This window comes from Neovison vison, chromosome 2 (genome assembly GCF_020171115.1).
Source record: "Neovison vison isolate M4711 chromosome 2, ASM_NN_V1, whole genome shotgun sequence".
Classification (NCBI taxonomy): Eukaryota; Metazoa; Chordata; class Mammalia; order Carnivora; family Mustelidae; genus Neogale; species Neogale vison.
In genome coordinates, this window is record NC_058092.1 from 168,735,863 (window position 1) to 168,753,059 (window position 17,197).

Here is a 17,197-nt window from a genome sequence, read left to right on the forward strand (position 1 = left end):
TACCCCTATAATTTCCAGATAGATTGAGATTTACAAAATTAATGTCCTTATTTGTGATTTTACTTTTAATACATTATATTTGGAGAATGTTTTTTATGTAATGTTAATTAGAATTTAATGAGATTCGGTTTTGGACTACTAAAGTCACTTTCTCTGAGTGCTCAAACTGTGTTTGAAAATAGCCTATTCTTGGCATATTGTATGGTCAATTTTATAATGTCTCTTTGTTCAAGCATATTATTTGTGTTATGTCATTATCCCCCAATTCTGAATGGAGCCAAGCAGAGTACAAGTACAGAAAGAAATGACTTTTTTGTTTTGTTTTGTTTTTAAAGATTTTTTATTTATTTATTGGACAGAGAGATCACAAGTAGGCAGAGAGGCAGGTAGAGAGAGAGGGTGAAGCAGGCTCCCTACTGAGCAGAGAGCCCAATGCGGGGCTCAATCCCAGCACCCTAGGATCATGACCTGAGCCAAAGGCAGAGGCTTAACCCACTGAGCTACCCAGGTGCCCCAAGAAATGAGTTTTACTAAAGAGAAAAGAGACCCTACTGGGGAAGAAGGAAGAACTTTATATTGTCCAAATTTTCCTTAAACTAAGCTACTATAACTTAACTCCAGATACTTATAAATGAACTTGTAATGAGACAAAAAAAAAAAAAAAAAAAACCCACAATATTCTTCATGTTATCACTGGCTTTATGTGCACACTGACTGCTTAGGTAGCAGAATCAGAAATATCATACCAGCCATGTCACTTTAAATCTAAATCACCAGAATAAAATGTCAGAAACATTTTACTTACTTGCTTTTCTTACTTACTGTAGTGGACTTACTACACTATAGGATAGTGTATGCTTGGGGAAGAAAGTGTTTAACAGTTACTTTTCCTCTTTGTATTACTGTATGTGTATATAAGACATTCACATGTGACATTTAGGAAAAATGTTATAATTTCTTCCTTTTATTGTACTTTTCATATCTCCTGAATAACTTGAACATTTTCAGGGTTTTATATCAAGAAGTTCGTGCCACAACATGGCAATTATGCGGCATTAGGGTTTTGTCTTAATACTTTGAATTATCTCTCACTGCACTTTCTGAAAAGTTCTCCCCGCTCTGGACTCCTTCAGCGGGGTCAAGAATCTGACAGCCACTGCAAGGAATCCACAATGAATGTTCAGCAACAGTAATTTTTCTGCAGAAATAGATTTGCGTGCACAAAAGTCCCGTTACGTCAGAGGGAGGTTAGTGCTTAGTAAGGATGTTAACATGTACACTGCCGATAATGAGTGTGGTGTGAAAACATGGCATCTGACTTCCCATGGAGAAAGTAAGTGCTCTGAAACCACCCACATGATGAGCATCTGTGGATGATGGTATTCTACCGTAGCAAGTTAACTGTTCACACAGAGTAAGGACAGAGGAAGAATCCAGGCAAAGTTTCATAGTGTTTTTATTGCACACTAGGGGGGAGGCTCCAGATCATATAATTCATGTGTCCCCTGTTGGAATTGAAAACATTTAAGGAAATGGGAAATCAAACTGAAGTGAGTCAGTATTTCAATTAAATTAGAAGTCCTTTAGAACTAATCATATATATATATATATATATATATATATTTTTTTTTTTTTTTTTTTCTCTAGACAGGGAGAGCATGCAAGCAGTGAGGTGTGGAGGGAGAGGGAGAGATAATCCCAAATAGACTCCCCACTGAGCATAGAACCTGAAGTGGGACTTGATCTCATGACCATGAGATCATGACCTTAGCTGAAATCAAGAGTTGGACCTTGGGGGACGCCTGGGTGGCTCAGTGGGCTGGGGCCTCTGCCTTTGGCTCAGGTCATGATCCCAGGTTCCTGGGATCGAGCCCCACGTTGGGCTCTCTGCTCAGCGGGGAGCCTGCTTCCTCCTCTCTCTCTGCCTGCCTCTCTGCCTACTTATGATCCCTGTCTGTCAAATAAATAAATAAAATATTAAAAAAAAAAAAAAGAGTTGGACCTTAACAAACGGAGCCACCTACTTGCCCCTGTAATGCTTTTTTGTCTGAAATCACCTCATAATTTGCATTGATGTTTAAAATCCATGTGAGATTATTTATTCACTCATTACAAAAACCTGCACTATGTAACTGCTATGACAGCATTTTTTTTAAAAACATACACAGATTCATAGAAGGTATTTTATGCCCATAAGGAGCTCATAGTCTAATGTGTTGGGAGATGACTTTATAACAGGGTAGTTCTATTCTTTGGTTTTAGTTCTCCTCCTTTGGGGACAGAGTATAGTTGTGCCATTCTAATGACATGTGAACAGCTGTTGTGTCTGTCACTTCCAGGGACAGTCTTTAAACTCCCACATATATTTTACCATCTTTTCTTCTCTACTATACCAGCGAGAGATGTTCCAGATTGAGGGACCCCAACAACCTGAGTCTCTACATGAGAATATCATCAAGGGTCCATCCCTCTGATCAAAGGAAAATAAAATGTCTTTAGGTTATCCTGACCAAAACAATGATAGTAACTTTATTAACTACAATATTTACTTCTTTATTCATTCAGAAAGTACTTACTGACCTTCCTAGTCAAGTCACCATAATGCATGCATGAGGGGCCAGGGATATGAGGTTGAATTGGATATAGTTTCTTCTAGTTTATGAGTAGCTTGTAAGGGTATATAGGGAAGTAGACAGTGAAGTTGTAGGTTCTCTGTTAGCAGTAGATATGTGGTCTGAGAAGTGATTGGCTTCATTTAGTTTAAAGAACATGATCTGGAAGCTGAGGTTTTCTGAAACCTGGAATGTGGACAGGATTCCCCCACTGGACTTAGTAGGAGAGGGACATAGAGAATATGCTTCTAGAATGGAAGTGCATGTCCATCAGAAAAGACAAATCTTGTGAAGCCCCATAGAAAATTCAGAAATCTGACAACAGTGGAGTAATTATAGAGCAAAGTCAGAGTGAAAACAAGAAAGATGTTTTATGTCATGAGGAAATTTAGCTTTACCCTATGAGCCATGTGGATGCACTAAAAAATTTTAAGCAAGAGGGTACTTGAGAAGCAGGGTGAGACTGGTGTTTCAGAAGGATCACAGCAATGTCAGTAAAGTTTAAAATGGAATCTGGGCAGCAAGAGTTTCAGAGACTGCCCTGAGAATAACTTCTCAAATAAGAAAGTCAGAATGAGAAAACAGAAGAGAGAGAAACAGAAGAGAGAGCACGTGAAGATGGTATTAAGGCAGAACCATCATAAAAATGATAGTTCATTTTTACTGAGTACCATTCTGTTCCAGGAACCATGTAACTGCTTGACAAGAATTATTTTCTGCTTTAATCCTTACTTGAGCTTTGGTGGTAGGTAACCTCTATGAGGCACAGAGAAGTGAAGGAGCTGCCAAGATTATGTCTTTGGAATTGGAAGTCCTCAGTTTCAGATTTTTTAATTTGAAATGACTTGACTTCAGACCACATTCTCTCAACCACAAGTTCACCCATACTGCTCTGGCAGCACAGAAGGATTTCATAGTTGCTTGAATAATAGTATTACATAATAATTATAAAATATTCAGACAATATGATAGGTCAGGAAAAAACAACTAGAGAAATTTAAAAAATAAAGACTTTATGATAGAGATGGTAATTGAAATAGACCTTGACAAATGTCTAAGATTTCAATGAGTAAATTGGTGACGAGTTTATTCTAGATGTAATTAAATGTAAAAAGTAAAGAGCATACAAGGAATGTTTGTAGTGGGTCAGGAAGGAGCTTTGTAGTGGGTCGAGAAGGAAAGTATCAATTATCAAATAATTTTACACAGGAGTGAATAGTATTCAATAAATGTGCTCATTTATGAAGGTTAAGTTATGAAAAATAAGACTAGTAGGATGTATTAAGTATTAAGAGCATAAAAGGCTTTAAAAGCTGATCGAATAAACTTGACGATTTGAGGACTATGGAGAAAAATCATACATGCTTTTTTTTTTAGATTAATCTGAAATCTAGAGGAGAATGGTAGTTATAGGATCAATAAGTTTATTCCTATAGGTCAGGCAAGCTTTCACTGGAACCTAAAAAATCTATGGTAATGAGGAAGAAAGCAGAAGAATTAAGGATAATAAGACATACATATTTTACTGGATGCGGGAGATGCAAAAACCAGCCTAGCAATAAGATAAAGATATCATATTCCTGCTGACAGACTGCACTAGGAAAGAAATAACATCACTCTGCATCCCTACTCCAAAGGCACAATTTGAATTTAGTCATGAAAAATACCAGACAAACACAGTTGTAGTTATATTCTGTAAAATAACTGGGTTGTAGTACTTTAAAGTGCCTAGCTCACAAAAGAAAGATGGAGAGACATCCCTACACTAAAGAATGAAGTGCCATGACTACCAAGTACTGTATCTGATGCCAGGTGGAACTGCCTCCAGTGTTTCTCTTTGTTTTTATTTGTACAGGCCCCCAGTGTGCTAGCTGGTAAAATACACATACAGTCTTGGGTAAAGGTATGATGGGTTTATAAGACAGTATGCTTTTTTTGTGATATAGACATTAATATACTTCAGAATTAAATTACAAAATTTGAAAACAGAGTATTATATCTGACCAATTAATAGAATTAAATTAGAAATAAACAAAATTAAAATAAATATAAGCCTTAGGTAATTGAGAATTAAGTTACACATGTATAGATAACCATTAGTTTGAAAATAATTTGAACTAAGTAATAAAAAATGACATATTAAAATGTCAGAGATGCTGATAGAATAGTATCTAAAGGAAGCTTTTTAAAGATAAGTGCTATTAGAAAAGAATAAAAGTCTACAGTTAATTATCTAATCTCCTGTACTGAGGCTTAAAGTAAAATGAGCACATTAAAGCCAAATTAGTAGAAAGCAGGATAGAACAAGAAGTTGATATGCTAAATAATGGGTTAACAGTAGAGGAAACTAACAAAGCCAAACATTTTTTATTAGTAAATAAAATTAATGAGCTCCTAGAAACAATGATCAAAACATAAGGTACAATATACAACTTATCAGTGTCAGGAGTAGAATGGGACATCACTACAGATCATAGAGATATGAAAAGGATAATAAAGGAATACAGACTTTACGCTGGTTCATTCAAACTTAAATGCAATCGACACATTATTTTTAGAATATAACTTGCAAAACAAAGCAAATTGGAATAGCAATGTACTGACATTTGTATGTATTAACATTTTGAATCTGTTGTCAAAGTCGTTTAATAAGGAAAACCCCAATTTACCAACCTATTGGCAAATTTTATTAAATATTTAAAATAAGAAGCATTGGGGCGCCTGGGTGGCTCAGTGAGTTAAAGCCTCTGCCTTCAGCTCAGGTCATGATCCCAGGGTCCTGGGATGGAGCCTGACATCGGGCTCCCTGCTCAGCAGGGAGCCTGCTTCCCTTCCTCTCTCTCTGCCTGCCTCTCTGCCTACTTGTTATCTCGTCAAATAAATAAATAAAACATTTAAAAATAAAATAAAATAAGAAGCATTACTGATACCCACAAGGTCAGAAAATAGAAGAGATGGGATACTTCCCATCTAGTTTTATGAAGCCCTCATGAGAATGATACCAAAATTGGACAGAATCAATAAAGAAAAGGGTACCTTAGAGCAATATATCTCATGAACGTGGATGCAAAAATATATTTTTCAAAACTGCAAGTCAGATCCAGCCATCTGTAAAAAGGAAAATGTACATTGCAGTCACTATGAAATCCCAGTTGGCTTTTATGTAAAAATTAATGAGCTGATCCTAAAAAATCTATGTAGAGAAGCAAGCACCTAGGGTAACCAAAACAACCTGGAACAAAAGATGAAAATTGGCAGGGATGGCTCATACTTCCCAACTTCAAAATGTACTGAAAAGCTGCTATAATCTTATCAGTGTGGCGTATGCATAAGGACAATTCTGTGCATCAGTGCAGGAGAACTGAGAGTCTGCATATAAACCCAGATGCTCTAGAAATCCTTAGAGCTGTCTGTGGAGAAGGATTGCATAAAGAGAAGCTATGATGGTGTAAAAGCGGCTGATTCTTTGTGATTCTAGGCACACAGCTAGTTCTCCCCCCAAGATTTTAGAACCTGAGGTTTTTCTGTTACTTTTGGTGAGTGTTCCAGCAGGAGCCACAGCAAGGGTAGAAGTAGGCCCAGATTGGCCACGTATAATAAGCTCAAGGAAGCCAGCGTGTCAGGATCCCGTGCAATGTCTGCTGTAGCTGTGAGAGGAGCAAGGAGCCACTTGAGAGTATTTTTCATGTCCAGTAGCAATCGAGAAGAACTGTTTATTAGTGAAAAGAAGTTTCAGTGTGTTATACATGTGTGGATTTACAGCCATTCTGTAATGTTCAACAGGATGTCAATGTTATGAGTTAAAGCTGGTGAACCTTGCAAAACACTATTTGAAATGTGAGTTTAGGGTTAACAACAAAAAAATCCCCTACAGTTTGGGAAAAAGTAAATCAAGGAAACTTGGAGGCAGATGCCAGAGTCAGACTCGAAATTGTGCCTGATGCCGTCAGTAGATCGGAAGCCGGAGCCAGTAAGTATCTGAGGGAACATTTCAGCCCATCCGCCACAGGATGGTGGACTTGAACAAACTGCCTGCAGCTTTGAAATCCAGAAAAAAACAAGGAAGAGAGGCCCAAGGTGACAAGCACAAGTACCAACCTTCAAGAAGCAGAAGGGTTTCCATTTGTTTCTTTTTTCTGACATTGGTTTACCCTTAATCTCTAATTTCAGCGCTCTCTGGTCATCATCCCATGGGTAAACTCATCCACACTGACACTGGGTCTTGCTGCAACATGATGTGGCTATTCCATTCCTCAGTGAGTGGAGGATGACATGTCCATGTCCAGGCTGAAGTCAGCTGCTAATGTCACTGCAGCTCCTAAGAGAGACATCTGTACTGTAAGCGATAGAAAAACAGCCCGAGAAACGCAGTGTAGTTTCTGTGGCATTTTTTTTCTCCTTAAGAAAATAATCCAGTGTTGATTAATTTCCTCATTTCAGAACTGCTACCCTTGGTGAACTCAACAATAAGCAGTACTGAGCACTTCCAGATGATGAATAGAAAATGGTTTTAGAGGAAGGAAAAAGAATAACTCTTGAATTATTGAAACCACCTCAAGGAATTTGCAGGCTTAGAACTGAGACCAATCTTTCACAAAGCAGGAGGGTTACTTTCTTGGCAGTTGTTTACTCTGAAGGTAGTCAATTGCACATTTTATGTAACTACCTATCTTCATGAGCAAGCCTGGGTTTAAATCCCAGTAATATGTCGGCAGTTGTCCCTTAACTTTTTTAAGTCCCGATGTGTCTCACAGGGGTATTGTGAGGCTCACAACAGTTTATACACATTGAATAATATGACCAGTATAGCTCAGTCTTCTTAAGAGACCCTAGATCGCATAGGCCTGGTGTCCAACCCTAGCTTGCTCTCATACTAAGGGTGTACCTTGAGCAATTACTGAATCTTTTCTTTATCAGAGAGTAAAGTGACGGTGACCATATACCTTGTCCATAAGGTTGTTGTGAGGTCACAAGTCCTATCAGAGTATCATAGGAGTGTCTGAAGTGTCATATTCAGTGTGCCCTCAATCCTGCACCCCTGCACAGAGCTAGTAATGTCCAGCCAGGCCCCAAGATGTCTGTCTGTCTCTCTCCCTCAGTTTTCTTCTGCACAATGACTTTCTGTGACAGGCCTTTTCTCGTTGCTAGTTGTCCTGTCAGGAATTTTCAGGGACTCCTTTCTGCCCGTACCTCAGGTCTGAGACACAATGTCATGTGCTTGTCCAGTGGCCTCGGGATCAGCCTAGTTCAGGTGTTGGCTTCACCACAGACTAACTACTGAAACCACATTACATTGGAGCAAATTTCATCATCTTAGCAGGACTCAGTTTTCTTTCTTTTGTAAAAGCAAAATAATATAGCCCTTTATCTTTTTCAGAAGAAATAAGGTAACAAGATTTAACATAAATCTGTTAAGATAATAATTGTTCAGTAAAATTTAGCTGTTTTTTCCCTAATTGTGGGAAAACTCCAATTATTATGAAGTAACATCTTATACTCAAATACTTCATACTATAATTTTTTTTGTTATATAATCTTCTTTTGTAGCAACAGTTGAGCAACTTTATATCACCTTCAACAGGATAACTGTTTAACTGGTCTGCCCTGGTGAAAATTTTTCATAGAACTACTACACATTTTGCTTCACCTAATGAGTCAACATATTACTTTAAAGATTTTAAAATAATCCTTTTTTTTAATTTATTTTTTATTTATTTTCAGCATAACAGTATTCATTATTTTTGCACCACACCCAGTGCTCCATGCAATCCGTGCCCTCTATAATACCCACCACCTCGTACCCCAACCTCCCACCCCCCACCCCTTCAAAACCCTCAGATTGTTTTTCAGAGTCCATAGTCTCTTGTGGTTCACCTCCCCTTCCAATTTCCCCCAACTCCCTTCTCCTCTCTAACTCCCCATGCCCTCCGTGCTATTTGTTATGCTCCACAAATAAGTGAAACCACATGATAATTGACTCTCTCTGCTTGACTTATTTCACTCAGCATAATCTCTTCCAGTCCTGTCCATGTTGCTACAAAAGTTGGGTATTCATCTTTTCTGATGGAGGCGTAATACTCCATAGTGTATATGGACCACATCTTCCTTATCCATTCGTCCATTGAAGAGCATCTTGGTTCTTTACACAGTTTGGCGACCATGGCCATTGTTGCTATAAACATTGGGGTACAGATGGCCCATCTTTTCACTACATCTGTATCTTTGGGGTAAATACCCAGGAGTGCAATTGCAGGGTCTTAGGGAAGCTCTATTTTTAATTTCTTGAGGTATCTCCACACTTTTCTCCAAAGATGCATTGGAGAAATGCATTCCCACCAACAGTGTAAAAGGGTTCCTCTTTCTCCACATCCGCTCCAACACATGTTGTTTCCTGTCTTGCTACTTTTGGCCATTCTAACTGGTGTAAGGTGATATCTCAATGTGGTTTTAATTTGAATCTTCCTGAGGGCTAGTGATGATGAACATTTTCTCATGTGTCTGATAGCCATTTGTATGTCTTTATTGGAGAAGTGTCTGTTCATATCTTCTGCCCATTTTTTGATATGATTGTCCCTTTGCTTACAAAGATCTTGGTTATTTTAAAAAGAAAGTGGTAGTATAAATACCTGCCTCCCAGATAAAATGACTCTTGAGTTCTTCAGATTTCACAAGTAAAGGGAAAGCAATATACTAATGAAGAAATGAAAAAGATGAAAGAATTCTGTCCAGAACAGGAATGTAGCCACGTGTTACCTCCGCCCCAGCACCTTTGCTAGATCATTTCATTTGAAATCATTTGGCCTCATGAGTCTGGGAGAGACTAGAGAAATCTTTTACAGTAAAATATAAAGAAATTTACCAAGTACATACCTTCCTTGGATCCAAAGAAAGCCTGAGCTGGAAGCAACATGTCTTCTTATAGCAAACTCTCAATTTCTTCCCCAAAAAGCAGAGTTTTAAGGGGGAATTGCAATTCCCACATGCTGGATATGGGGGGGGAAAATCAGAGAAGAGGGACTGACAATGAGGCATGTGGTTTTTCCTGGGGATGAGTTTTGTCAGTGCTCGATTTTCTTTTATTTCATAGCTGTGCTGAAGGATGGCAGGAATGTTTTGTGGTAGCCTGGCTCCCAGAGATTCACTGCAAGTCTTGCTCGCATTGCCAGGGCTAAACTGTGTCTATGAGGAACAGATGATTTAGTGTTGATAGGAAGCCATAAAATGTAGCTCATGTACCTGATGTGGGTTCCTTTGGGGGAATTAGTTTTTGGATCAACCTGTCTCTCCCTCAGGCGCAAGAAGTAAGAACTCAAGCAGCCCCTTTGCAAACATGCCCCAACCTGACCTTTCCACCCTGGGATTTAAATGTTGTTGATTATCATTATTATTAAATTATAAGGCCCAGGATAATCCAGGTACCTTAAATCTAAGAAAGATAGTGGCAGTTAGTCATTATTTATAGAGCCCTTGCCAAGAGCCTGCCACAGTATTAGGTGGTCTGTATTAAGTTATCTAATACTCACGGGCAGTAGCAGGGTAGTATGTTATTCCCCCCATTCCACAGATGGTCCACACAGGGTAAGTGACTCCCTAGTGTCGTCCAGATACTGAAACCGGACAGGCAAGCCCAGCACTGGCTCTCTTAGTGAATAAGCTAGATGCTGCCTCAGAGTGCAGCTTGCAAAGAACGTGAAGTCTGATACAGGAGTCCACACACTGTCCCTTGGAGTGCTTGTCTAGAGCTCTTACTGTATAAGACACCAAAAAGTGTCCTAGAAATCACTCACAGGTAAAGATAAAGACAAAATAGATAATAAGAGTGTTTGCAGAAAAAAAAAATGTAGTGTGAAATCTTTAATTAAGTCTTCAAAACACGACTGGGATCCTGTGAAGTCACTTATTTTCTTGGTAACCTCACCTGCAGTTTGTACATCAGAAAAGAAGAAGGGAAAGCATTCTCAAGATTAATCCATTACAGATTGACTTAGAGGTGGGGATTGAACTTCCTGGGAATTCAAGTCCTTCACAAAATATTCCCTTATTTGTTCATTTAACTAGTCCTTCAACCCGCACTGGCTTCGCACGCCCTTCCACCAAACAGACTAGTTTGTGTTTTAGCTTACCATTGACTAGCTCTGTGACTTTGAACACTTTACTTAAAGTCTGTAAGCATTTATAAGGTGGGAGTAATTGTTGCAAGTTCGTTAAAGGCTTATTAGGGACATCCGATGGCTGATATATCTGAAGCACATAGTATTCACTGAGACACTTAAACTGGCTGCTCAGTCCTTCATATCTTTCTCTTCTAAACTTGCCTATACCCTGATCTGTGAAAAATACTTAAAAAATTTTTTTTAAGATTTTATTTATTTATTTGTGAGAGAGAGTAAGTGTATAAGCAAGGGGAATGGCAGAGGTGGAGGGAGAAACAGGCTCCCCGCTGAGCAGGCAGCCTGATATGGGCTGCAACCCAGGACCCTGAGATCATGACTTGAGCTGAAGTCTTATGCTTAACCAACTGAGCCACCCAGCGCACCCCCCCCCACCATGATAAATAATTTTAAGAAATATCTCTAATCCATGAAAAGACTTTATTTTTATGATTTAAGTATGGATTTTTCATTCTGGCATTGTAAATCTTGGACAGATCTTGACACATGCCCTATGCTCAATATGCGCATGCGCATCTGTGCGTGTGTGCACAAACACACACCATAAAACCTGTCTATAGGTTGCATGCCCTCCCTAACCATCCCCATGTCACATACTTCCACACCAAAGGCCATGTCTCCCCTCCCCCAGCTTTGCTGCTAAAAAGATCTCCCAGCTCCTCCAGGTCCACTGCTCACACCTTTGTGACATTTCTTAATCCCTACAATGGAAGGCCCCTTCCTGTCCAAGTTGCTACAACAGTTGGTATGTACTTCTTTGGTGTCAGTCCTCTTGGGTTGCCCTGCATTCCAGTGTTATGTAGCTGTCCCTCATCTCCACGCCTGGACGGTGCATTCCCACCAACCAAGGCTTCCTTGGCTTTGAACCCCTTTCAGTGTCTGTCACTGTATAGACATGGAATAAATATTTGGCCAAATTGCAATCTGTGGCTTAGTTGGCTCATTCTCATGGGGGTTGTAACACAGGTCACACAGCAGCATGAAGTTCCTGTCGTTGAATTTTCCTAGCTGCTTATTAAGGTCCATTTACTTCCGCTAACAGTTGGACAGGTGTTGGAATCATAAAATAATTTTCAAGTTGCAGATTCAGCTATCCTTCTGAATGGTCATCCATGCACTTTATTGTGGGTAACTGTATTCAAAGGCCTTTTGGAATTACATGTATAGTCAAAGAAATGTTCATTGAAAGTAATGGAGAGAAGATAATGACTTTAATTTTCTTCTTTTTATTCCCTGTAGGAAATTTATTTAAGTACAACTATTGGTAGGCCAGTCTGGCACATGGAGACATCATTTACATATTTTTGTCTGGTTAAGAGTCAAATTCAGGTAATCTGTGAAGTAGATCAGCTGTCATGTTTTAATAAAAAATGAATAAATTAGCACAAACAAAACCAGAAACAACCTTTGGGTCCCTTGCAGCTTTAATAAGCCCATCATATGGTTAGCATGTGGAGGCAAGGTGGTCAGATAGAACTTTATTCAGTTTCCACTTTCTGACTTAGTGCATTTGTAACTGAATGAGTAAATCATAGATATAAAAAATTATCTCACACTTGCTCCTGAAGGAAGTACAATATTAATGGATAGCATGAGGTAAGTGCCTTATAACCCATAGCCTCTTGTAGATTTATGAAGTAGACCCAGTTTCAGACAAATTTTTTTTGCATTTTTTTTTTTTTTTTATCAGCACAGTTGTTTAGGAAACTCTCAGTTTGGGGAGGCACCTGGGTGGCTCAGTGGGTGAGGCATCTGCCTTCAGCTCAGGTCATGATCCTCAAGTCCTAGGATTGAGTCCCATGTGGAGCTCCCTGCTCAGTGGGGAGTCTGCTTCTCTCTCTGCCTGCTGCTCCCCATTTGTGCTCATGCTCTCTGACAAATAAACAAAAATCTTTAAAAAGAAAGGAAGGAAGGAAGGAAGGAAGGAAAGAAAGAGTTGGTTTTGTCAGAGTGTAATTTCAGTCTCAGTTTCTGAAATCCATGGCATTACTACATCCCGAAATCATCCAAACTCTTTCCGTGTCCAATAAAGATCTTTTTCTAGGATATTTGTAAGCTTTATCTGCACTGCACATTCTAGCATGAAGTAAAATGTAGAGTGGTTTTAGGTTTTTCTACCAAGCAGAGAATTTACATTTTTTGTAAATGTGTTTGTTCCTCCTTTTTCACAGATTTCACATTTGCTAGTCTGTCTGCTTGCTGAATTTATGTGTAGTTCCCAAATCAATAATCATGGCACTTTTGCAGTCAGTTACACACACACTCGAGAGGACGGCAGAAAGTTTCAGTAGCTTCACATACGCACTCCCAGCTAAGGATGGACAAGGCACTACTCTCCCTCCCTATTTCAGCTCTCATCCTAGAAACGAGTGTTCTTTCTACCGTTTGGTGCAACATTTTTCATATTTTTGTGCTTTTTGTTGGTGATTTTGGTATTTAGAACATCTCCTGAGGCAAGTACTACTGCGCTGTCTAGCGTTCCTGAGTGCAAGAAGGCTGTGGTGTGCCTCACGGAGGAATTGCGTGTGTTACATAGAGATTGTTCAGGCATGAGTTACAGTGCCATTGGCTGTGAGTTCAGTGTTAATGAATCAACAGTACAGGGGTGCCTGGGGTGCCCAGTTGGTTAAGTGTCTGACTCTTGCTCTCAGGTCAGGTCATGATCTCAGGGTTGTAGGATGAAGCCCTGCATCAGGCTTTGTACTGAGCTGAGGATGGAGCCCGCTTAGGATTCTCTCTCTCCCTCTCCCTCTGACCCCACCCCCATTCATGAGCTCTCTCTTTCTCAGTAAATAAATAAATAATGAAAACTGAATCAACAATATGTATTATAAAAGGTGCCTTTATAGACATATATATATATATATATATGTATAAAACAGGATATGTGTTGATAGTAGATCAACACCAAACACGTGCAGAAAAGAACTTTGTATTTCCCCTAAGAACAGTGGTTCCTTATTCATTAATTCAGTGTTTACAGTGCATATATAGAATGGATAAAGACAATTAAAATATTAAAAAATATTTTCAGTTGAGGGGCATCTGGGTGGCACAGTTGGTAAAGCATCTGACTCTTGATTTAGACTCAGGTTATGATCTCACGGTCCTGGGATTGAGCCCTGTGTGGGGCTCTGCACTCAGCAGGGAGTCTGCTGGAGATTCTCTCTCTGGGCCCCCCTCCCCACTGCTTTTGCACTCTCTCTCTCTTTCTAAAATAAATTAATTAAAAATATATTTTTAGTTGAAGTATAATTGGCATGTAATATGATATTAGTTTCAGGTGTGCAACGTAGTGCTTTAACACATATACACTAAAATATGCTTGCTATCATACATCTAGTTACCACCTGTCACCACACACAGTTTTTGTAATATTTTTGACTATATTCCCTCTGTTGTATTTTTCATCCCCATGACATATTTCTTTAACAACTAGAAGTGTGTGCCTTTTTTTTTATTAAAGATTTTTATTTATTTATTTGACAGACAGAGATCACAAGTAGGCAGGGAGGCAGGCAAAGAGAGAGGAAGGGAAGCAGGCTCCCTGCTGAGCAGAGAGCCCGACGCGGGGCTCGATCCCAGGACCCTGGGATCATGACCTGAGTCAAAGGCAGAGGCTTTAACCCACTGAGCCACCCAGGCACCCCTAGAAGTGTGTATCTCTTAATTGTCTCTGCCTAATTTGCCCATCCTCCCACACCCTCCTCCATGACATCCACTAATTTTGTCTCTATAGCTTGTTCCTCATTTGTTGTTGTTTGTTTGGGGTTTTTTGTTTTTTGTTTTGTTTTGTTTTGTTTTGTTTTGTTTTAGATTCCACATATAAGTTAAATCACACATCATTTGTTTTTCTCTGTATGACTTATTTCACTTAGCGAAATACTTTCTAGGTTTATCCATATTATCACAAATGGCAAGATTTCATTCTTTTTTCATTCTATTTTATGGCTAAGTTTTATTCCATTTTACACACACACACACACACACACATACACAGAGAACATCTTTATTATTCATCAGCAGACACTTAGGTTGCTTCTGCATCCTGGCTAATATAAATAATGCCACAATAAACATAGATGTGAGCAAATCTTTTCAAATTAGTATTTTTGTTTCCTTCCGGTTAATACCCAGAAGTGGGATTGCTGGATTATATGGTAGTTCTATTTTTAATTTTTTGAGGACCCTCCATATTGGACATATTTTACACAGTGGCCACACTACCTTAACGTTCCCACCAATAGTGGGAATGTTCTCTTCTCTCCACATCCTCACCAACACTTGGTATTTCGTGTGTTTTTGATTTTAGCCATTCTGACTGGGGTGAGGTGATACCTCAATGTAGTTTTGTTTTTTTTTTTTAAAGATTTTATTTATCCATTTGACAGAGAGAAATCACAAGTAGATGGAGAGGCAGGCAGAGAGAGAGAGAGGGAAGCAGGCTCTCTGCTCAGCAGAGAGCCCGATGCGGGACTCGATCCCAGGACCCTGAGATCATGACCTGAGCCGAAGGCAGCGGCCTAACCCACTGAGCCACCCAGGCGCCCCTCAATGTAGTTTTGATTTGCATTTCCCTGATGATGTGTGATGTGGAGCGTTGTTTCATGTGGCTTTTGGTCATCTGGATGTCTTCTTTGGAAAAATATCTATTCAGGTCCTCTACTAATTTTTAATTGGGTTATTGTTATTTGGTGTAAAGCTGTACAAACTACTTACATACTTTAGATATTCACTCTTTATCAGATATATCATTTACAGATATCTTCTCCCATTTAGTAGATGCCTTTTTATTTTGTTGATGGTGTCCCGCACTATACAGAAGCTTTTTAATTTGATGTGGTTCTATTTGTTTATTTTTGCTTTCATTTCCCTGGCCTGGGGAGACGTGTCCAGCAAATATCACTAAAAGTAATATCTAAGAGATTGCTCCCTATGTTTTCTTTAGGAATTTTATGGTTCCAGGTCTCACATTTAGGTCTTTAAGAGAATTGCCTGTGTTTTATGAATTTGTCCCTATCTCTGAATACTGGTCAAAATAAAACTGAGGCTTTCCTAACCTTACCGTTGAGCTTTATATACAGTGAGTGCACTGTGGTCTTTCTTTCTCCTCCTAATGATAACATATTCTGTGCCAGACACTTCTTTGCATATGATAGTTCATTTTACATCATCAAGTTGATAATTACATGAATAAAAAGCATTGCACTCCTTTCAGATGGAGACTCATATCTGATTATCAAAGCTAAAAAATATGATATCCCAAAATCTTCCATGTATATCAGGATGCAAGGCAAGTGGCACCCTTCATGACTGATGGATTATAAAATGCTAAAACATGCAATCACATACATGTAAACTATTATGCAAGCTCAGCCAAATCATTCCCTTGCCTTGTAAATTATGTATTTTATGCCAACTGTGAAAATGTCTGACATAGAAAATGCTTCCTATAATGTATAATATATTATTATAATACACCAAGTCAGTAAGAATTAAGAATCTATAGGATTAGAAATATTGTGTTAAGCATCATGATGTTTGAACACATTTTCCCTAAAGCAGTTTATATTCTTGTAGTATATGTACAATGAAAATAGCTAAGGTGAATGGGATGATTCCAGTCAATTATTTCCAAGTGTTTGGTCACTGGGAAACATTAAGGTATACTATTGAATTTTTCCTTTTTTATTTGCATGATTTAAATTAGCTAAGCTTAATTTATCTCTAGATAATTCTGCACTACATAAGTCTATAATGCAGACTGACCGTTACAGCTTCCAAGTGAAATCCCAGAGCATCTTGGCTTCTTGATACTAGAGGGACTGCGGTCGACCAGACAAGCTTCTTTGGTAGGATCCTGTGCTGTGAATTTTGCCCCTTTGGAATTGTACACATCCTTTTTTATACCTAACTCTCAAATGCTTGGCACTCTGTAGAACTTCTGCTCAGATTTCTAGTGCATGAAGTTGGCCCAGCCAGTGGGTTTTATGTTTCTACTCTTACTCAGCCAGGGTTGAGATGTCAGTATCCCACCTTAAAAGCAAGTTCATTATTCAAGCGAGTTTGCAGGTGGTGAGAGAGACACCCCCCCCAACACACACACACACACACACGCATACCCAATTATACACTGGAAGGGTATGGACGTGCGCATATTCACTACGAAGCAGAAAGTGCTTTTATTAAAAAAAAAAAAAAAAAGCAAAACAAAACAAAAACTTCCTCCAGTTAAGTTTATCCTTACCATACAAAGACTGACATAGGCTAACGACTAGGATTCTTAGAGTGTTTGGGGCTACCTCCTTGCAAATTACCTCTTTAGAATTTGTGGTTTTGGTAGATGGTGGGGAGGGTGATCTGTCAGCTCTTATTCTTGGATTGGTACTCCAGCAAATATACATGGACAAGATG